The 24,056-nt window shown below is 42.5% G+C and overlaps 1 long non-coding RNA gene across 1 annotated transcript; it reads left to right on the top strand.

The window, feature by feature from the left end:
- Positions 1–8,602: 8,602 nt before the first annotated feature.
- Positions 8,603–21,244, top strand: LOC118501794. The gene is made up of 3 exons (XR_004904449.1): positions 8,603–10,328; positions 13,540–13,701; positions 19,208–21,244. It is a non-coding gene; the product is annotated as an uncharacterized LOC118501794 (long non-coding RNA).
- Positions 21,245–24,056: the final 2,812 nt, after the last annotated feature.

The following is a 24,056-nucleotide window of genomic DNA, read 5'->3' as shown; positions in this document are numbered from 1 at the left end:
AAATGGTAGATAAGGGCATTTGGCAAAAGGATAATCAGATAAGAGTTGCATTCCAGTGCTTTTGCTAGTATTTCTATATTTACTAATCAACAGTTCTTTATTTGTGTTGACCTCCTAGAGTGAGTCACATTGGTCACGTATCCCAGTTTCTGGAACAACAGCTTTCCACATGCATTGATCTCTTAAGCCTGTCAACTGTAACTAAAGTTAAAATCTTTAACTCTTGAGTTCCTTCATCATTCTCCACAGCTAGTTTAAATTGTCTTATTTCTATGAGATTAGTTTCATATGGAAGTAATCATTTTGCTGTTGAGCAGGTAGGAATAAACAGTCCTTCCACATATTAGAAATGACCCTGCAGGCAGTTCACATGACTGAAGGCATAAGTTGTGTTGCAATTCATCTCCACATCTGCTGAAAGCATAAATCAGTTTTTAGTACAGTTGACACAGGTTGCACACTCTCCAGCTGGGGCTATACTAGTGATTTAAAAAAAAATTTTCCTTGTCTTTTAGAGTTAGCACAGGTCCCCAATTCTATTGATAATTTGGGAGCTTTCCAAGGGAGTACAAATGCCTACAAGACGTGAAGTGAAATTTTGTTCAACATAGGTTCCTCCTACAAGATCAAAGTCAGGGATATTAGATCATTTTTACTAAGTATACCCAAATATTTTCATCTCACTTGAAAGGAATAAGTTCTCCATAAGATGGGAAAAGAATACAAGTCATTGTTTTCCAAAGATGACTTTCAGGTCTTCTTGAGGTTTGACAGTCCATTGTTCTTCCAGTGTTTTCTTTACTCTGGTGTGACGAATCCAAGGTTTTATTCCTGCTAATTTTACTACTGTTGGGATGGCTAGGAGTACATCTCAAGGTCCAGTCCACTTTTTTAAAAATGGATTTCTGGGCATTCTGGCTTCCAAGTCCTGAGCAGCAACTTACCTTTGTGCTTGAAGGAATGTAGCAAGCCCATGGGGGAGAGATCTCTAGTAGAAGCAAGGTCATTAATCATAGCTAAGGTCTGACTTAGCTGTTGTACATAGGTCTTTACCTTCACTTCTTGATCTACATACATATCTCCCACTCCAGTAGCCTTAAATGGTCACTGTCACAATTTCATAAGGACTCAATTGAATCCTACCGTGAGGACCTACCCTTACTCTGAGCATCGCAATAGGTAAAACTTGATCCCAATGGAGATGAGTTTCTTGACACAGTTTGGCTACATTTTTGTTCAAAGTGTTATTCACCTTCCCTACTTTCCCAGGAGTCTCAGGTCTCCATGCCATGTGGAGTCTCCACCTGAATCCTAAAAAGGTACTAATATTCTGTGTAATTTCTGAAACAAAAGCAGGTACACTTTAGCTCTGGATGCTGCCAGGTAGACCAAAGCAAGGAATTATTTCCTTCTGCAGGGCTTTCACTACTTCTGAGAATTTCTCAGTTCTGGTAAAAGAGGCTTCTGCCCATCCTGAAGAGGTATCAATAAAGACTAACAAATATTTCTATCCTTGGACACTCAGCTTCTGGGTAAAGTCTATTTGCCAGTCCTCAAATGGCCACTGTCCTTGGTATTGTTACCTTCTTTCTTCTGTTGGGGATCTGTCTTCAGGTTGTTCTGGCAGACAACACATCTAGCTATTATTTTTCATATGGCTTTAGGGATTCCAGGATCTGTGAGCCTTGGGTTCATATAGGGAGCTAATAAATCCCTTCAATAATGAGTGGCCTCATGCAAATGTTTCATGACTGGTTCGACTAAATATTCAGAAAGCAGTGTAACTCCTTTCTGATTTTTCTACATTTACTACTGGTGTTTTCTTCATCAAAACCCCACTTTTCCTCTAAATATACCGTCAAATCTTCAGTGTCGAACTGTGGCAAGTCTAGAACAGGCACCAAAGGCATTATAAATGTTCCTCTAGCAGCGTCTTTGATCAGATTGTTTCCTCTAGCCACTTCAGTGTCCTCTCTATGATGCCTGGGCGGTGCATGACTGCCACCTGGAAAGGTACCTGAACCGCTTCTAATAATTTTAAAATTTCTGTTGTGTACTTAATGTTCTTTTTTATTGCAGGTTAGTAGCCCCTTTTCTTCCAGACTGAGCCATGTGCATCCAAAGTTAGGAGAGCATACCTCCAGTCAGTATCCACATTAACTTTCTTGTTATACGACAATTCCAGTGCCTTTTCATTGCAATCAGTTTGGCTTTCTGAGCAGAGGCACCTGGCAGTAAGATGCTTGGCCTCTGCTATTGCTTCGGAAGTCACAACTGCCTATCCAGCCTTTTCCCCCTTTGCCCACATAACTGCTTCCATCTTCATGTGGAGTCCAGTCTGTCTCTACTAGAGGATGGTCCTGTAAATCACTCCTGCTGGAATAAACTTCACCAATTATTTCAGCACAGTCCTGCACTAGCACAGCTGAGATAGGCTCCCGGAGAAGGGAGGCAGGGTTTAACTTACAGGTATGAGGGAGCTAGGATTGTCAAGAAGAATTGCTTGGGACTTTCCCGTTCTTCCAGCAGAAGCCACAGATTTCCTGTTTGCTCTGGTAAACTTGGCAGGGTACATAAATTGTGATAGGCTGATTCTCAGTTTCTTCTGGACAGGAGTGGTTTTCTTCTTCTTCCCGTGGTTTCATAAGGAACTGCCAGGCATGCTGTAGAGGGACCTATAAGTGGAGCTGTTGTTCTTCTGGAGAGAAAGTGATTTGAGCATGAAGTTTGGACAGCAAGTCCCTTCCCAGAAGAGGAATTGGACATTCAGGAATATATAAACATTTATGAGTTAAAGCATTGTCTCCCATAGTACATTCTAATGACTTCAAGAAAAATTGGCTTCCAGGGCTTCCAGAAATCCCAGTTACAGTTACAGTCTGCCACAAGTACTCAGTTGGAGTTCTATGGACCATGGAATATGTCTATCTGGTATCAACAAAAAATTCTACAATTTGTTCCCCCACTGTTAGTTTTACCCAAGTTTCCAGGGATGACTTTAATAGATTGTTGTAATGATTAAACCTCTGAGCCCTATCATTCACTGTTGGAAGGAACCATTTCCTCTTGCAAGCATAACTCCCGAGCTCTCAGACTCTGAATACCTTTTCCCTCACTTGGGGCACTCAATTTTTCCAGAGCCTCTGTCCTTTGCAGTACCTGCATTGGTCAGTGGCAAGCATCTTAGACAATGGTTGGGCACCTCTTGCCTGCCGATGGAGTCGCCCTGAGGCCTATTCCAAGAAAACAGTGGCCACTTGGACCTTTTTTCTGTTCTCTGTTATTATAAACTTTGACTGCACTATCTACTAATTGGGAAGAATTTATACCTATTTCTTCTGAAGTTTCTTTCTGATGTCAGGTACACTTTGAAAGATAGAGGTCATATTCACTATTCTAATAGTTTCAGGGGCTTGTGATCCAAATCAGTATATTTTTCTATAGCCCTGGTAGATTCTTTCAAAAAACCAGAGGGCTCGTGTGGGCTTTCGTTGTACCACTTATACTAAATTCAGACTTTTCTGCTTAGGGACTCTTTCCTTCAGTCCCTCAAGGATAAACCTCTTATAACGCTCTCAGAGAGGAAGACATACTCATAAGGGTCCCCGTTAAAGGTATTGCCTTAGCAGGGTTGGGAGCTGTGTCTGGATTTTCTTGGTTCATTCTCTGAGCCTCTTCACTTGCCTTATCCAATACCAACTTCATTTCATCCCCTGTAAGTAAGCTACTCAGTAAGTCTTGTATGTCTGCCCATTTGGGATGGTGGGGGGCAAGAATTGATGTAACTAAGTCAATCATTTTAGTAGGATCACCCCTACGAGAAGGATTTGAGCTTTTCCAGTTTAACAGGTCTGCTGTAGAAAATGGAGTATGTGCCCAATAATCCCCAGCGGGTTGGCCCTCTGGCCCTACTCCCACTGGGAGCCTTTACAGGGGGTATTGCCCTGCCCCAGTCAGGGTTTGCCTTCCACTGAATTTGGTTCCTTGATAGGTTCAGGATGGGGAGACCAGTTCAAGCTCACCAACTTTGGCTCCCTCAGCCAGGTAAGTTAAAGGATCCCCCAGGGCTGGAGGGGACATGGGACCCCTGACCATCATTGCAGCAACCAGGACATCCTGATCTTCCTGGTCCCTCTCTTCTGAGCTCCTGCTACCTACCACAGGTAAATTCCCTTTTCCCTGGGCCATCAATTTATTTCCCTTTAGTCCAGCATTGGTATCTTTATTATGTAAAATCATAAAAGCCTGTACATAAGGTATGTCATCCCATTTCCCTGGTCTTTGACAAAACAACTCTGATTTAAATATAGTGTAGTATAGTATAGTAATTTAAAGACCCATTCAGTGGCCAGTGCTCTCCTGAGTCCAGATTATATGTAAGCTAAGCAGTATTGCAATTAAAAAAAAATTGCCTCCTCAGTCACAGGTTTATAAGCAGAGGTTGACCAATCAGCCAGTATTCTCTCTGAAGGGCTGTTTCCTGGAATGGAACAGCGCCCCCAACCCCATTCTACCAGACAGAGCTTTTAGTAGCACAGAAACTGGAAGGCACCTTAGTTCTTTTTTTAAAAAAAAGATTTTATTTATTTGTTTTTAGAGAGAGGGGAAGGGAGGGAGACAGAGACGGAGAGAAACATTAGTGAGCAAGACATGCATCAATTGGCTGCCTCTTGCACACCCCCAAGTGGGGACATGGTCCACAACCCAGGCATGTGCCCTGACTGGGAATCAAACTGGTGACCTTTGGGTTCGCAGACTGACATTCAATTCACTGAGCCACACCAGCCAGGGCAGCACCTTAGTTCTTGATGATGCTTCTAAGCCATAACCCAGGACTGTAATCTTGAACCAGAAAGCACAACAATTCAATCGAAAATGAAGGCAATGGGGAGTGCCAAGAATCAAAGGAGAGTCTCCAAGTGAAATAACTTGGTAGCTGCTAGGCACCCCAAGGCTCCCCAGTCCAGGAAGCCAGTGGGACTCCCCACTAAATATTAAGACTTAATGGAGAGTCCCAAAGGTGCCCACCAGAGCCAACAGAAAATAAAACTGGAAACGTCAGCTTTTGTGCTGCCTGTCATCACCAGAATCAGTAAGTTGAGACAAGGACTTAACCTTTATAGGTGCTTTATTTAGATACCGGAGATCAGAGAAGATGGAGGGTTATGTACCCTAAAACCCATCTTAACATCTCATCTCAAGCAGATCTTTTTATAAGGAGAAGAAAAGGGTAGGTAAGGGGCTTGGAAAAAGATTAGTCAGATAACAGTTGCAGTTCTGTGGCCATTTTCCTAGTATTTATTTATCTACGGATCAAAAATCCTTTATCTTTGCCATTATCTCCCTGGAATACACAGTGGCTCAAATACCATCTCAACTGCTTGCAGACCCCCTGGGGAACAAAGGTCGAATTACTTGTCAACTTCCTGGAGTCACCTAGGTCATGTATTCCAGTTCCTGGAAAAAAGAATTTCCACATACATTAATCACTTAAGCCTATCAACTATAACTAAAGCGAAAATCTTTAACTCTTGAGGTCCCCTATTAGAACCTATTAACTCGCAGTTCCTCCACACCCCATGCCCTTCTCCACGCTCATGTCTACTACATACTTGCTTGTGTGTTTTCTTCTGCTTGCAATGCCCCCTCTCCATCGAGCTGAGTCCTTAATGTGTGTACACATGAAGTTTAGATGATACCTCCCCTGGATTCATCCCTGGCCCCACCTCCCCTCTCCGCCTTCCCAAGTCTGCATGGGCTGAAATTTCTCTATTCCATACTCTTGTCTCCCATAGTACTTACCACACCATTCAGGAAATTCGTAGCAATTTGAAGAGCTAGGTATGATTATTATCTCTGTTGCACAGAGACAGAAATGAAGGCTCAGAGAGACTAAGTCACTTCCCAAAGGCCAGATAACTGCTATGTAAAGAAGCCGAGGTTACGCTGCACAGAGGAAAAGATGGGTCTTTCCTGGCTTGCTCCTTGAAGATGGTCAAAAGAGCTGCACTCTCAGTCCTGGTCTTGTTGGCCAAGAGATCACAAGTAAATCACGCTCTTTAGTCCTCAGTTTCATTTACTGAATAAAACCCCTGATACTCACTCGGTTTATTTCCATCTACCTACCCATCCATTTGCCTCTCTTAGAGCATTTAGCTTTCCCTGTTTTTTATTTTCTTCATAAGAGTAGTGACTCTTACAGCTCTAAAAGAATAAAAAAGCATGCCATCTTCACCTTCATTTCCATAGTTCCAGGCTACTGTCCTATGTGTTTTCAATGTATTAACTCATTTAATCTTCACAATACCATAAGGAAGGCTTTACTTTTATCCTCCCTTATTTCACACTTAAGGAACTTCACACTGACCACGATCACAAGTACATCATGATGTCTGGTGGGTCTGAAACTGGGTAGTCTGGCTCCAGAATCCATGCTCTTAATTGCTATGCTGTAAAGAAAGCAATTTAATTTTCTTCTTCAATCTAGGTCTAGTTGCAGAATGGATTTTTACATATATTTTTATCTCCTCTTTCTCTGGACTCTTTAACTCTTGCCTTTATTCTGTGATCTACATTTATTTTTGTGAAATAAAAGAATTTTTACTACACTCTAAAAATTTCACATATTAAATCTCATTTATATGTTAATATTAATTTATCACCAAGGAGCAACTTTGAAAGAGTAAAGTCTTCCTCTAATTTTCAACTTTTACAACCTTAAATGTGAAGAGTAATTTCTCCAAACTATGCTGCTTTGGCAAAGGGATTACTTTGAACTGAGGCAATTAAGAAGGAGCTGTCAAAAAATGTCCTCTGTCCTCCCCCTATTTGCCTAAAAGCAGGATATAAAATAACTAATGTGTCCCCTCTCCTCTCCTTTCTCTGCCAGGAAGGACAAAACTTAATCATCAAAAATAGCTTTAGACCTTTGCCAGCCTAAAGGTGGCACCAGAAAAATCCACATGGCAACCTTGACTAACTAGCCTTCATCTACCATGAGCTTTGGTGGTGAGAAAACAGCTTTTGTGAGTTGCTGCCTAGGTGTTTTATAGTATGACAGTGGCTCACCCTGCGTCTGGACATTTAGACAAGGACCTGAGTTTAGGATTTCCACCCTAAGTTCTCTACTTTGCTTCTTTCGGGGCACCTTTTAAAATAACCATAGAGTCGAGCCCACCAAAGTTAGTGACCTTCGCCACAGTGGTCACTTTATAAGTGACAGGTGCTTGCTATCCCACTCTGTCTCCTGCTGGATTGTGACCCGGGACAGAGGACGGCTCACTGTGCCCCCTCCCAACCCTGCTTCTGGAAACTGTAAGTAATAAATCTTGTGACTCTACTTCCTTTATCTGAGCGTGTTGGAACTATGCCTTCAATCAGAATGACCCCCCACCCCAGGGTTTCACTTCCCTAAAGTGAAAGCGCAGGTGCTGGGGGGGCTCCCTGCTGACCCGAATCTGTGGGTTGTGGCCCCTCATTAAGCAGACCACAGTCTGAATATTTCTAATTTAACATACCAGCTAAAAGTCCCCAACACAGTTTCCTTTATGGTATATTTGCCTTCACACAATTCGCTGCCCCTGGAGACCCAGAGTCATTTACTCTGTCCTGTCATTTCTCTAAAAATGTGTCATTCCCTTGCCACGAAAGTTCTAACCAAACCTCTGAGCCCCTCGTTCCTGGCTTTCTCCTGTGTATTTATGAGATGTGCATGTCAACAAACATCTGTGTGTTTTCCTCTTATGAATCTGTCTTGGCTACAGAGCTCTAGCTGAAACCTGAAAGAGGTAAAAGACAAGATGCTTTTTTCTTCCCGACAAATTCAAGGACAGGATCTCACAGAGCTCTGAGGGCAGTAAGTACAATAATGTTAAAGATACATGAATGTGAATGACTGCACGTGTTGCCTCTTAGACCTGGAGGAGTCAAGGGTTGGGATGGAAAGCAACACAGGAGCGAAAGAATGATGCTGAGCCCCAGCCCCCAGTGTGCTCCCGGGGGCTAACAGGATAGAAACCACACGATATGTAAGGATGAAAGAAGACCACAACAGTCCCTCACGTTTAGAAAATAGAAGTAGTTTAAAGAGCCAAGGATAATTAAGGTATTAAGACTAAAACTAAGTGAAATATTAATTTTTAAGAGCAAACCCTATGGTTTTTAAAAAAGAAGCAGTAAAGTATCTGAAGAAAAGTGGTCAATCGGGCATTTCGTTGTGAAAATCTTAAGGTGTCACCAAAGAATAAAGCAATTCCTGACAATCAAAACACGATCCCCAGAGATTTATATCAAGAACTAAAGGAGAGTAAGCCTAAAATATAAACAGATTCACTCTTTAACGTCACTTTTATCACTTACTGAAAAATCTACGATCGGGAAACATAAAATGAACTGCCAGAGCCATTGTTTTCAGCAAGTGTTTTAGGATTCATGGAATGGAATACAATGCAACACAACACAACACAACACAATAGCATACAATACAGTACAATACAATACATACAATACAGTACAATACCATTCAATACCATACAATACAGTATAATGCAATACAACACAACACAATATAATACAGTACAATACAATATAATGCAACACAACATAATACAATACAATATAGTACAATACAGTACAATACAAGCATACAGTTTGAATTAAGGGAAAAATAATATATATGGTAAAGATAGATAACAGATGATAGAGAAATTTCAGTAAGTGTGCTTTTAAAGGGATTTTCACAATATTCCCCCAGAATGTTTCAATTTGAAAAGTCCTACTTCCGATCTCTCCTCACCCAGAAGCACGCCTGTGGACTTATGGTTATCGACCTATGACAGGATGGCTCTGGAAACTGATAACAAGTTTTTAGAAACTTTTATAGGAGTCTGATGAGGAAATCGCATGTCCGTTTCATCTAATGATAAAGTTTAGAGTTTCACTTTCTGTCTTTTTGTACTTTTTCTAATAATTCATTTTTATTAGATTTTATGAAAGAATCAGCAGACTATGCTGGATTAGAAATTTAAAATATGAAACTGTCCCTTTGCTATAGGTCGTTTGAGAAGCAAGTCATAAAATTATATTTGGTTAAGGCTGATGCTGTGGATCCTTCCCATCTCCGTGGTGTACAAATCCACAGGTTTCAGCCAGCTATCGTTTTTGCCTTTCCAGGAACTGTGATTGGCCACCCTCCCTGTGAGAGGACTCAGAAGTGAGCTGAGAGAAAGGAAAGGACCACCCTTCTCTGCTCAGCAGCTGCAACCTGGAACTGTAAGTCAAGTAACAACCTTAGGAATTCCACAGTCAGTTTTAGGCCAGTAGCTTGCCCATCTTTACCAAATGTTCTAAGGTTATTATTAACCTTTTTCTGCCTCTTCACGTAGCTCTGCAAAACACAGTGCTGGGTTTCATTCAATCCTTCACTGACACCACAAGAGGACTTTTCCCCACGAATTCTAGGCTAACAGGCAGTGAACGTTGTGAGGATCCGTTTTGGGGAACTGAAGTGGGGGCTGTGATTTGCACCCATCCCCCCTTCTTCTGGTGGCACACAGGTGACTGTGGATTGGCATCCCTGCAGGACAGAGCAGGCATCCATGGGGACGGGGCATACCCTGGGAAGGCTGTGAGCCCGCAGGTTGCACCCCTTTCACCTTCCTTCGCTGCAAACCACAAAATGTACAGCAGGCGATTTCTCAGATTTTTGTTTACTTTTGTGGCTCATTTTCTGAGAAGAGATAAGGGCTAACTTTCGAATTCACTTCTGAGAAAATAGACAAAAGGTAATTGACCTTAGAGGACATCTGCCTGTTTGTTGCTCCGCTGGTCTCACGACCAGCCTCGGGACCCCTGGGACCTATAATGCACAAAATCTCTGCTAATTGCCAGATGGCCGGGCCGTCTCGCTTGTAGACTGACCCTCTTACTAGCAGCACATAAAGCCTTTTCTTTTCTTACCTCCAAACCTTTCAACAAGAGGCTTTTGTCAGAATTCAGTCCATCTTGCTTCCAGGCAATGCTCTGACGTGCCCCCCTGCCTGGGAGCTGCAGGGTAGACGTGAATGTCGAGTTCAAGGTCTTGTCCTCCAGATGTTGGAAAGAAAACCCGAAGAGAGCTCGGTCATGGACTCAGCTGCATGTTCCAAGGACTCGTAGCTCAGCCTGTCTGTCAGGACCCGTGGAAGGGTCTAAGGACCCTTGTAGCCAGTTCTGTTTAAACTGACATCTGCTGAAGAGGTTGAGGCCAGACAGCTGCCCAGGTTCCTGTTTCTCCGAGAGGAGAAGTAATCTGCCCATTTAAAAATGCCAATAAAAATAAAACGTAAAAGGTAAGTAGGAAGAGTTCTAAAGCCTGTGTTAATATTTTAAAGTGTAATGAAAATTAGGTGAGTTTAAATGAGTTTAGCAAGGAAGAAAAAGTTACACAACACCTACTGCACATAGAGATGCATGAAAAGAGAACTCCAGGAGGAGCAAAGTAGATTTATAGGATGAAAGAGAGAATCCAAAGTGTGTTCTGTACACAAAAGGTATTCAATGCTTTCTCAGATCTGTGAACTTTTATGGCACATTTTCTGAGAAGAGACAAGGGTGTTGTGAATATCCTGGTGATTTCTACTGAAAAAATCTTTTCTGAATTTCAAAAGAAAATATAACAAATTATAGCCTAAAAAGACACATTTAATAGAACAAATGAATACATGTATTCAAGCACTGGAAATAGTGCCAAAAGAATAATTAACTAGCCAAAATGTAGTAATTCATGCTATTACTGTTACAAAGGAAATACCAACACAATAAGTATACCCTCAAATATGTATTAAATACATATTTAAAAGTCAGAATGAAGATGACAACCTAAAGTCATGAATGAAACAATAAAGTGATGAAATATAAGTGATATCTGATAGTAGCAGTACTAATAGAACTTTGAAAAAAATTATAAATGTATACATTTGAATCTAACCAAATTAGCAGAAATTGAAAAATATACCATTTAACAAAACTTGAAATAAGAAATGAGAAATCTAGCAATTTTCTTATACCTGTGTGATATCTATTAGTATTTGTTGTGTCCACATTGATTTTTATCAGTGTTTGTCTCTGCAAGTGGATTGAGACTTTCATAGAGAAGGTGGGTGGGTTACATTCAGGTTTTGGTAAATGTTTTTGAACAGATGAGAATGTAAAGAAAAGAAAACATCTTTAAGTTACAAGATAAGATCAAGAAACTTAAAATATAATAGGTTAACAGTCCCTACGTGTGACATATGTGCTGGGTTTCTCCGGACATAGACAAAGGGGAAAGGGAGACCAGAGGAAACTATGAGTTTTGGAGAGATACTATGAGTCAGGCACTGTGTCCGGATTTTTGTAGACTTAAAAAGGGAGTGTAAGAGTCAGAATGAAAAATGCTAAAATACCAGTGTTTATGGATGATGTGACAGTATAACTAGAAAATAAGAGAAAAACAAATCCTAAAACAAATTAAGCTTTTTGTTGTATGATATAAGATGACCCCAAGCATTGCAATTAAAGTCTTAAGTACCAGTGATAGCTACAATATGAAGTGAGTGGTCTCTGTTCCTGACAGCGAAAAAACAAGGATTTATGAATGAATGCATTAAGAAATAGATCCATCTCACACACACACACACACACACACACACGTACACACCACCCAATATGTACAAGAACACACACATCAATGAAGAGGGGAAGTATCCATGAGGTTGGAAAGACTTTATGTCTGTACTTTTCTGAGTATTAATTCATTCCAGGGATATCACTCCTGAGTCCTATCCTTCCCCATCACGTGCCATTCTAGTTTCTCCCACCAGATTACCAGATTGATTATCCTGAAATAGAAATTGGTGAGCCATTCCATGGTCCCAAACTTCCTCATCCACCTGTCAGAGCCCACAAAAGGATCAAAATCCAGTCTTGCACAATAGGCTCATCCATTCTTAACATATCTCCACTTCCTTGTTAAAATTCATAATTATTGGGGCTTTATTTTTTATTGTAGTAACAAGAGTTACCATGAGACTCTTTTAACAGATTCTGAAGTGTACGGTGCAGTAATTTTCATCGTAGGCCTGATGTTGTCCAGTTGACCACTAGAACTTCTTTTGCAGAACTGAAATTCTGTGCCCCTTGAATAATAATTCCCTTTGCCCTTTGCCTCCCGGCCCTGGGAATCACCAAGGTGATTCCCCTTTCTGCTTCTGTGAGTTTAACTGATTTTAGATTCCTCACATAAGTGGAATCATACACTGCTTTCTGCACATGTGAAATACACTGTGCTCATTTCACAGAAAATCATGTCTTCCAGGTTCATCCATGTTATTGCACTGACTTTTATACCCATGTTTTCATTCCTCCAAAGCTGCCTATGTATTGACTTCCCATGCCTGTGCCACATGCTCCCCGCCCTGCATTTTTCTATTCATGTGCCTTTCATGATGCTTTTCCAGATTTTTCCAACTTAGGCCACCTATCCCTTTATCATATAGCATTTGGTCCTACAATATATGCCTGCCATTTGCTGAAACCTTATATGTCATTGTGACAATTCTTCAGGCTTCACTTTCACTAGCATTTAACAGTCTGTGTGTTTCTAACATTTCTAATTAGATTAAACATGTGTTAGATACAATATTTATATCCCTCATAATATTTAGCATAATGTCTTACACATAGTAATTATGCAGTGAATACCATTTAATCAATTGAATAGTAACAGACTCCTTAAAGGAACACTTTATTTACCATTTTATTTAGTTTATAAGTATAAACTAAGTATTTATTTATACTTAGTGTCCCCAAGGCATGGGAAGTACTTGGCATGCAGTAAATGTTCAGTAAATACTGGGTTGTGTATGGGGGAAAACAGAAAGAAAGAATGACATGATTCGGCTGAGACCACACTGCTACATACAGAGGTCAATTCTTTGTTCTCTTCTTTTTTAATAATTCTTTTCATTCTTCCATTATAGTTGACATACAATGTTAGTTTTTTCTCATTTGACCCAGCCGGTAGCTCCTTCCTACCAGAAGCACGTCTTTCACTAGACTTCTAGGAGCTCACTCTCTTGGTCTTCCTCCCATGTCACTGACCGTTCCTTCTCAGTCTACTTCACTGCCTTTGTCTTCTCCCAGCCTCTTCCCCTTGAAATGCTTCAGGGATCACGCCCTGGTGCCCTTCTTCTCTGTTTTCTTCTCTAACACTTACTCCCTTAGGTGATCTCACTACTTCATAGCTTTTAAGGAAAACCCATTGCTGATGTGCTGATAGCTCCCATATATACATCTCCAGCTCTGAAACCTGCACTAACTCCAAACCCGTACCCTCTTGCCTACTTGATATTTCCACCAGGATGTCCAGTAAATGTTGCAGATTCAAGATATTCCAGCCTGAGTTCTCAATCTTCCTCCTTGAGCTGGCTCCTCCAACAGGGTGCCTCATCTCAGCTAAGAATAGAAACATCATCCTTCCAATATCAGGCATTCTTAACTATCTTGTTCTCAATCCACCAGGTAACACTTCTTTCCTCTACCTGTATGGATGCCAGCAACTTCTCACCTCCCAGCCCTCAGCCAGCTGGGCCTGCGCCATCACCATTGCTCACCTGGACTGTTACAACAGCACCTGCGACTGACTCCCCACACAACAAACAGCCCGAGACGTCCTTAGAGAAGGTAAGTCAGAGCCTGTCACTTCCCTTCCAAAACCCTGCAGGGGCCCTCCATTTCACTCAGAGTACAACCCAAAGTTGTTATGAGGAATTATCCAGGTGGGCTGCCCGTGTTTCTCTCTGACTTTATCTTCTACCGATTTCCCTCTTGCTCACTCCGCTCTAGTTGCAATGCCCTCCATGTGATTTATTTCAGCCATTTATTGCTCCTTAACAATCTACCCCAAAATTAAGTGGCTTAAAACAAGAGTCTGTTCTCCTTTGTAGGTTGACTGACCTACAAAGACCTACAGCTGAGAGATCTTGCCGAAGGTTTCTTGCATGGTCGCAGTCCAAGGTCAGCTGGGTCTGAACTCATCTGAAAGCTCAATGGGCCGGGCATCCAAGATGGCTCACTGCCGTGACTGACAGCTGATGCTGAGCCTTCGCTGATGCTGTGGACCAGGGCGCCACCAGACGGCCTCTCCATGTGCATTGGGCTTCTCACAATGTGGCAGCCAGGGCGGACAGTGTTCTGAGAGTCAACGTCGTAAGAGTAAGTGCCAGGGGAGGTAGGAAGCAGAAGTTTCTGGGCCAGGTGAGGGCCACTCCTGGAACTGGCACAGTGACACTTGACTCATATTCTACTGGTTTAAGCAGTCACAGAGCCTGGCAGAATTTAAAGACATGGAGCAATAAACCCCACCTGTTCCTGAGAGTCTGGCAAGGCTGCAGTGCAAAAAATCATGCGGGATGGGAGACATTTTGGGGACTATCTGAAAACCACACTCAGTCATGCTACTTTGCAAACATGACGGTGATGTCTTATATGGCTAGCCTTTCCCGCCGCCAGGAATGGTTTCTCCCAGTACCAGCAGATTTTGCTCCCTCGTGGTTCTCAAGTCTTTGCTTTCTAACTTACTGGCTCTGCATGTCACCTTCTCAAAAAGCCCATCTTTGACTGCCCCGTTTAACATTATACGTAAACACTCCCCTATGACCACGATCTCTCACAATCACCTCATCCATTGCAAATTGGCTTGACCACTTTTAATCAGGCCCCTCTCTTCCCCAAAAGCCCCTAAAATTTGGCTTTCCTCAAGTTTGAACAATCTCTAAGCAACCAAGGGGCAAAACATCACCCCCCCCCCCTTAACAGCTAATTCTGAGAAATGAATTCACTAACCACAAAGAAAAATATTTTTTGCTTAAGCACCCCGGTGATGCCACCTGTTTGCCCCACCCATTTGCCTGACTCCCCACAAACTTCCTGCTGTAAAAAAAGAGCTATTTTCTTGTTTAATGGTGCACTTTTCTGAAATTAAAGCATTCTCTCTATCGCATTAGTCTTTTTAAATAAAGTCTCTCTTACTGTGGGTGCACAGAAAGCATTTGCTCATCTACTGGACAAACTCTCGCCTGTGTGATGAGAGCAGGTCTACCTAACATGTAAAGATACAGAATAAAGAAATATTTGCTACTGATTTTATGGGACCTTATTCTCCACTCCAGATAATTGAGTCTCTGATACGTTCGTTGAGCCAGCTTTTCATTTCAATCATGTGGTTCCTATAAAACTCTTAGCAATGCTCTACTGTATTTTTCTTAGTCCTGCCTACTCCTTTCCCTCTCTGCTCTTGGACTTAGCTCAGAACCTGGAGGCTGGTTATTTGGGAACAGTTTTCTGTTATTCTGCTAACTCATGGGATTTTCATTTTCTCTTGGCACACCCTTGTTAACTTGTGCTGAGTTGATATCCTATGTATTCCGCTCGTCTGACCTTCCCTGTAGTCTGCTACATGCTGTCAGACACAATACGGTCATCTATCTGGTCTGGACCACCTTTCTTCCTCTCCAGCCAACCTGTCTACCCAAGCTGGCCCTGACTCCCTAGACAAGGTGCCATTGCTATTTCTGATGCCTTCTAGTCTTCCACATCCTTCTTTAATAAATTAAGCTCCTTCTAGACATATCCTGAGGCAGAAGAAAAAGAGATTTTTTCTCGTGGTCATGCACAGGTGAACATGCAAAAGATGTAATATTGGGCTAAAACAGTAGTTCTCAAAAAGATCTGAGAGCACAGTGGTTTTTATGTTCCAAGTTATTCTTCCATTCCTAAACTCCAGGCAGAGAGGAAAAAAAGTAGGGAAAAGTCAAAAGTTTCATAGTTATAATGGCTTTCGTTTCATGGGTACATAACTCACCTGTTTTTACACACTGCGGCTCCTTTAAATAAAGTTTCAGAGCCCTGTTGGCATGAATGAGATACCAATGCCTCAGAGTCTCACCCAAGCATCACCGATAAAAGGGCAATCTTCAGATAGATTAGAACTGCAGAGAGCTCTTGAGGTGCAAGATTGAGCTGGGAGGCAGTTGAAGAAAATTTATGGGATTTCTGGATTTATGGAAGTTAGGACACTAAAACCATGGGGAAAAGCTTCCCTCTCATTGAAAGTTTTGCTGTCAGCACTGCTTTTAGGAAACAGCTCACACTGTGTTTCATATCCTCCTGCCCTGTGTTCTGACTTTAGTCTTTCAGGTGAGGCAGAAGGAGCAAGCAAAGTCCCCGAGGGTCGTCCAGGTAGTCAGCCTGGGTTCTCCCTTCCTCCATCCAGCTTCTGGGTCTCGTGTATGAAATGTAAATCATAATCATACACCTACCTCCATCAGTAATACATGGATTAAACAAGAGGACAAATTAAAGTATTTTTAATAGTAAACATAACCAATTGCAGGATTACATAGTAATTTAGAATGTAAAAAAAATGGTATAAATGGAAATATACCTGTATCAGATAATTAATATTTTAAATGTCATCCCCCCGAGTTAATATATAAATTAAATATATTTTAAAATACACTTGAAAATGAGTCTAAACTTCAATTAAAATTGTAAATATATGAGAATACAGGTATGTCTGAGGGGAAAAGAAGGAAGAATAAAAGTTTGTTTACTCTACTATCTAAAATAAAATACCGAGCTAAAATAGTAGTTCTTGAGTGAGGGCAACTCGGTCCCCCAGAGGATTTTTGGTAATGTCATTGAGACATTTTTGCTCGTGACAAATGAGTCAGGGTGTGGGGGAGGCCAAGGATGCGGCTAAGCATCCTATACAGTACATGAGACTTTTCTCTACAACACAGTATTATCCAGGCCAAAATGCCAGCGGTGCCGAGGTTAAGAAACTGAGCCTTTCACTTCAGCTTGCTAGCCAAGCAGTCCTTGAGAGGTGAGAAAGGGGAGCGTTTCTGGGCGTGAAAACTAACATTGTGACTTGCAGCTCCACTCAGCACCGTGGAGCTGAGCTGGGTTTACTCGCGTCGGCAGAAACCACCGTTCTCGAGCGTTCTTGCCTTCCCGGCACCGTCCCTTAGAGCTGACTGAGTCTGTTGAACCAGGATTGTCTTGGGGCAGAACTCAAGTGTAATTACAACTACAGAACTATTTCTCACCAGTGGGGAAATTTCCATGGAAATCAGAACAAAACTGAAATTTGAGTTTTGAAATTGAAAGGAAATTTCCCTTGTAACTGAAATCGCAGAGGGGGAAAAAAGAACCAATATTGTCGTAATCCAAGTAGGCTAAGGAAATGGTCAGATTTTAGCAACTACAATCAAAATGAGACTGGAGAAGCTAGAACTATTAGGGGAATAGTAGGCGATTTCGGAAGTCATTATAGGGGCTGGCCCCTAAAAAGTCATAACCTGATCTACCTCCTAAACAAATAAAATAATAGCAAGGACTTATATGGCAGGATCTGTTCTAAACACTTTATGAAATGCATATTAAACTATTTAGTCCTCACAGCAACTCTGCAACATAACTACTGTTCTTAACCCCATATTTTGGATGACAAAATGAAGCCAAAGACAGGTGAAGTAATTCAAATTCACAGAGCTAGTAAGTGGGGAATCAGACTTAGATCTAGCCATCTAAGGCCATGCCAGCCGTGCTATGCTGTGCCTACACTTACGGAGCCTACAGTCAAAAAGGGAAAACGAATATTAATCTACTGATCCGTTAGAGAATGTACAGCAGCAAAGCGAGTGAGGTGCCTTGAAGGAAAGGTGGAAAGACCTCTCTCTATTAGTGATTCACAGGAAGCTGAGCCGGCCCTGTAGCATCAGGGTAGCCTTGAGAGAGGCTACTCTCTCAGAGTGCCTTGAGAGAGATGTCAACCAATGGTGTTTGAGACCAATTCAACTTCAACAGGAATCACCAATTTGGGTTGAAGAAGGACACTTTATTCAGTGCAAAACAGCTCAATTGTGATACAGCACGGCTGTGAAACACAGCACAGCATGGCTGTGAGGCAGCCCTGGGGCTTTGCAGTGCTGGGGGCCAGGTCCCTCTCTGGCTAGATACTCCTGCTCCGCTCCTCTCTGATCTGCTTTGCTCTGCCCGCCCCCTGCTGGTCTGGTCTGCTCTGTTCTGCTCTACTCTGCTCCAGCCTGCTACTGTTCTGTGACAGTCTCTGTCTGCTCTGCTCTGCTCAGCTCTGGTGAGACATCTTTGGTTTTCAGCTCATCCAGGAATATGCAGTCTTCAATCTCACAGTGGGGACCTGACTTACATAGACAGAAGTCTCTTTCCCTGGCACCTGACTATTCCGCCATCATGCAAATGAAGGCTCCAAATCCTCACTGTTTGATTGGTCCAAAATGCACTGTCCTGACTGGTCAGAATGAAGCTGCTCAGATACGTCAGTGAAGATATTGATGGGGATATGGCTGTGCAGCTCCAATTAGATAGGGAAAGCCTCGGTCCTATTGGTTGAAATGGGATTCTAGGAACTGCTAGCTCTGAGGGCAAGAACACAGTGCAGCATGCAGTTCAGTGCAGAGTCAGGCACTTCAATGTAGGCTTCTCCCTGAAGTGCAATTTGCTTGAGAGGCCCCTGTGTAGAAATGGCAGCTAGGTTCTATGCTTAAAAATTTGAGCCCAGTTAGCCACCAAGAACCCTTCTTAGTATGCATCTTCGTTCTCAGGGTCTGCAAAGGCTTAGGCTGAGAGTCCAAGGATGAAAAGGCTTTGGTGAGGTGACACAAGAGTGATGAGGGGAGACTGCTAGGCAGAAGAAGCAGTACCTGTGAAGGCAAGAGTGAGCAGACACTGGGGCTGCCAGGTGTGCCAAGCTTTGAGGCAGGAGAGCAGGGCGAGGGTGCACTGAGGCTGGAGCAGGGGACAGTGGCAGACCAGGCACCTGACTGCACATGATCTTTGAACAAAGGGCACTGGGGAGTCACTGAGACCCAGTCTCTAGTCTATGTGCAACTGGATACTTGGACTCTGCATAGGCACAATAGCTGGGTAACCTCCAGCAAGTTAAACTAGCTCTATAGTGCTCCATTTCTTTAACTGCATGAAAGGCAATTGTAGTATCAATTATTCAAATAATCATGTTTCCAAATACCACACACAGCCTTTGATATATGTGCAATAAGCAACATTTCATTTTGAGCTATGGCTTTCTCTCGTTTGATCCTCGCAATGTGACGTGGTTATTACTCCCTCCCAACCCATTTTGCAGATGATGAAATCACCAGAGCCCAGACTACTTAAGTAGCCCACCAGTTGCCAGCAAGCGATGGAACTGTGACCCAAGCGCACTTCATTCTGCTTGCAAACCAAGCGACCTGCCAGACTTTGCTCTCACAGTTAATGGAGAGAGGCCCGTTTGTGCCTGCGGGAGACACGCGGATCCTGCGGAGCTCTAGGCAGGTAAGAGGCATATTAAGAAAGAGAGATGGTTAGAGTGAAACCCTGCCTTTCCCAGCAGGCAGGGTGAGAGAGGAAAAGGGTGGTTACCTGGACCATCCCTGCTATGGAGTGAAGCCTCGTGGTGGCTACTGGACCTCCATGAGCTCACGTGGCTGCGAAGCTGGCATCCTGTAAGTGCATACGATGATGGGTAAGCCAGTCGACCCTGCAGGGGCTCTCTGGTGGACATGGCCCCTGGCACACATCAGCACAGCTTCTTGGGTTGTAGGACATTTCAGAGACTGGAGCAAGTATGCCATTGCTTTCCCTAAAGCCTTTGCCTTCTCCTTTCCCTTTGTTGCATTCATCCCAGTTTGGGGATGGTGGGACTGGCTGAGTTTTTAGAAACCATTCCCTGGCCATTTTTATTCCCCGGGCCACCATGTCTACAAAATCTGAGTACAATCCTGGAGTCCCGATTGAACACAACCCTGTCACAGTCTATAAGCTCCGTTCAGCTCCATATTCCTAGTGGGCATGTCATGGATGTGTAGTCAGTAACTAATGAAATAGTATGGAATTAGTGAGCGAAGCTCAAAAGGTGTATGTTAGGTTTGATTGAATGGAGTTACACTTACAAACAAGAAGACCCGACTCAGAATTCTCTTGCTGTGAGGGGGTTGTGATGGTCTTCTGCCACTCCTCTGAAGTCCTGAGTGATACTACCTATGCTGACAAAACAGCAAAAATGTGTTTGTTCTGAAGCATCTCTCTCACACACACTTCCCTTCAATGTCCTTCTTATGAGTTTTAGCGAGCTGTGGAGTGTTGAATAGTGTAGCAAGCTACTGAGTGACTCCTGATTTGCTGCCAGAGTGGGTAGACACACGGCCCTAGGGAGCATGCATGGGCTTTGGTGTTGTACTACGGCCCCTGCAACCTCTTGGTGAGTAATTTGGGTGGTTGACTTAACTCTGAGACTCTGTATCCTCTTCAGCAAAATGGAACTGATAACAGCCACTGAATGGCAGGTGGGAAAATCATGATGCAGTTGTAATGGGTCACACATCCAGAGGTTAGGTCATTGTCCCATCACTGTGCTCGGTGCTGTAGTGCCCCACTCATATTCCTTCTCAGGATGGAGAAACTCAGTCCTGCCACTGCTGGGCATGCGGGGTGCTGACAGCTTACAGCTGAGTTCCACGGCCCCCAGGCACTGCCCTCCAGTGGCCTTGCTCAAAGTCATACCCCTTTTTGTGGGACAATGTGCATGGGTTCAAGGCTTGGCCCTCCTTAATCCAGAGCAGCTCTGAAGGGCCATCCCATCTCCAGAAATGCCTGGTGGATCAGCTGCCGCTTTGTAGCAGCCGCCTTCACCCAGTGCTGCTTCTCTCGCTCCCTGGCTGATGGTTGTACACAGAACACTGGCAGAGATGTTCTGACTTCTACAAGAAAATCTCCATTTCAGAGTCCGTTTCCTGGAGTCTTGCCCGTTCCTTTGAAATTTACTACTTACAGTAGACAGCTTTTCAAAGGTCAAAGTGTTACATAGATAATTAACATGTGGTGGAATTGGGATTCTGATAAGAATCCTGTGATTTCAAGTCCAGGGCTCCTCTTGGCTCTGTCACTCTGTCCTGTACTCATGAAACAAGGTGGAAGGAGTCACAACACAACAGGCCCATGTGTTTTAGTTCAAGAATCACCATATTCTGGTGCTGGGCAACTTTTATCAAGATGTTGGCCATCCTTTCAAAATCACTGCGATTCCCCCAGTTTTCTTACCTCTGAGCACAGACAGTCTGGGCCTCAGTCAGACACAGTAAGCTTTCTTAAAACTTGAGATGCATTATTTTGTATTCTTATTGAGCTGATACAAAGGACAAGCTTGAGTGATAAGAATGTGGGGAGTAAATAAGTCCTAGGGATGTATGGTACAATAGGATGACTCGTTACCATTGCTATAAAGAAAAATTATATAGAAAATTATTGAGGGGGTGAAGCTTAGGAGTTCACATCACAGGGAGATACTTTTTCTTCTCTTCTTTCCTTTTTACTCTATCTATATGAGATGATGGGTGTTAGCTGAACTTTACCATGGTAGTCATTTATAACATGTGTAAGTCAAACCATCATGCCATTTGCCATAAACTGATACAGTGATATATATATATATAATCTTATTGAGAATTGATTAATTCTCAATAAAACTAGAAAAAGAGACTATGGGAAAGTAATGATACAGATGAGCAAAGATATCTACCATTCATTCATTATTCCTATTTTTAAATGCGCCCACCCATCTAATCACTATATTGTGTGTTTTCTGTGTGCCATGAAGTGTTCTAAGCACTTTCCATACATGTTCTTCTTTCATCTTTACACAACAATGTGAAGCTTAGTAGGTGCTGGAACTTGTCCAGGGTGAGCCAGATGGGAAGATGCAGATTGAGAAATAATCCAGATGTCACCAAGAACCACTGTACTTGTATTGTGCTGTCTTCCCCACTGGTCCATCATTAAAATAAAAGTTAAACCATGACAGTGGTAGAAAATAATATCAGATACAGGAGAGATGATGCATTTAGATAGGTGAGTCCTCACGGTTTCTGGGAGAAGGCACAAGTTGGCTTTTGCAGACACCAAGGCTCACTTGCAGAGTGAAAGCTCAGCAATTTCATTTGAAAAAGACTAGAAGGAGCCTGCCTGGCAAACTTGGATTTGAGTCCTGTATTTTTTACTAGCTTGTGGCCCCGGCGAGAAATTTCACTTTTCTGAGCCTTTATTCTATCCACATGAGAGATCTCGCTGACTATCTGTAAAGTTTAGAGAAAGTATGAAACATGCCTCTTCCAATATCTAATAACATTGTAGACATTTACCAAATAATGTTTAATTTCAATCCACTCAAATCTCTAAGTTGTAGTAAGAAATGGAGAAAAGTTTATTAATTACTTTCTCCAGTTTGTGTCTAAGAAAAGGCTAAGTCAAAGGAGGACTTTGCTCTTGCCCTCATAACTCATGTTACACTGCTGACCATGACACATACACTTGCACACGCACTCGTGTGAACACACACGAACATCCATACACACCTGCACGTACACAGATACTCAAGCAGGAGCCACAGACACACAGGGAAGAAGTGCTTACAGTGTTTAGGCACCATAATAAACTTTCACATGAAGTACGGTGCTGTGGTGTTCTTAATTAAAACCTCTAAAGAACTCTAGTTGAGGATATCACCACCCAAAGTCGCATTTACATTGTTAATTATTCAGATTACAGTGAACAAGAAACAACGCCCAGGCTTCCCATAAAATTTCCAAAAATTAAGCTAGGAAAATGGGCAATAAATGCCATTTGAAGAGGTACTGATGCCAGGTAATTGCAAGACAACTGTAAAATAATGGGGCGTGAGGTGCTTCAACAATGCCTAATTAGTAACTATATGGACTTTTTCTTGGGGGAAAATGGCAATTACACGGTGCAAATGCTTAGCAGTCATCATCAGAGGCCCTTTACCATTATTAGCTAATTAATCTTCCCCACAGCACCCTGGGCAGAAGCAGTACAGGTCCTCATGGAAAGAGTGAGACACACGGGCCAAGAGATAAAAATGGCAAGTTCTCTGCCTGCTGCAATGTCAAAGCTCAAGTTGACACTCTCAACCTAAAAGCACCCAGGGTGATCCCTGGGTAATAAGGGGAGATACCTCCCCTGGTGATGTGTAAGGTGAATGTGGTAAATTCTTTGATTCCTCGTGACCTCCAGCCGTGCCTCATATACTGTCTGCACATAGCAGCTCTTTCCCTGCTTCTCACAATGAAAACTTTTTATTTCAAGCACATTAAACCAAAGAAGGGGAGGTAGCTATGCCTCTTTCCACAAAGCTATTTTTATTCTATTAGAACTTGTCCACCACTTTTGGTTCCAAACCAGCTATAAGGTCTAGAATTAGTTCTGGAGTGCGATTGATTCCAGTTAGGTATAAATACAAAAAAAGGAGTGAATTGTGTCATTTAATGTGGATTAAATTAGTGTTAGATTAGTATGCACTGATGTAATCCACATTAAAGTGTTACACTAATAATGAGAAAAGGAAGGAGAAAGGGGAGGATGGAGAGGAACAGAAAGAGGAAGAAGAGAAAGGAGAAGAATAAGGTGATCGGAAGGGGGAAGGAGGAACAAGACCAGCACAGGTCAAGCATGAAACTCAGTACTTTATCCATATTAGCCTTTAATCTTTACAGAAACACTATGAAGTGGGTGTAATTACCACCCCCATTTTCCAGATGATGAAACTAGAGTGTGGAGAGGTTAAATGGCCTCCCAGATCCCATAGGTAGTGACCAGACCTTGATCTTAAATTCTTCACTTTTTCCCTACAACACTGCCTTTATGATGAGTTTCTTTTCCACCTTCTATCTGGCTCCCGGCCAAATTTCCCAGTTTACTTCTACAGCGAGGAGCTCTTATGTGAAGACCAGTACCAAGCACTGTGCCGTGGTAATGGGAATTTTAAAAATTAAAAATGACAGCAATTCCCCTAATGGTGACTGCAGGTTTGTGTAAAACAAGTTCATGAACTATTCTAATACAACACAGAAAGTGTGGTGAATGGGGTGTGCCCTGAATTGGGACGGGCAGGCAGGTGTCATCTAGATTGTCAACTCTGG

This window comes from Phyllostomus discolor, chromosome 7 (genome assembly GCF_004126475.2).
Source record: "Phyllostomus discolor isolate MPI-MPIP mPhyDis1 chromosome 7, mPhyDis1.pri.v3, whole genome shotgun sequence".
NCBI classification, from domain to species: Eukaryota; Metazoa; Chordata; class Mammalia; order Chiroptera; family Phyllostomidae; genus Phyllostomus; species Phyllostomus discolor.
The sequence above is the reverse complement of the archived record's forward strand: the minus strand, read 5'-3'. Positions and strand labels throughout refer to the sequence as shown.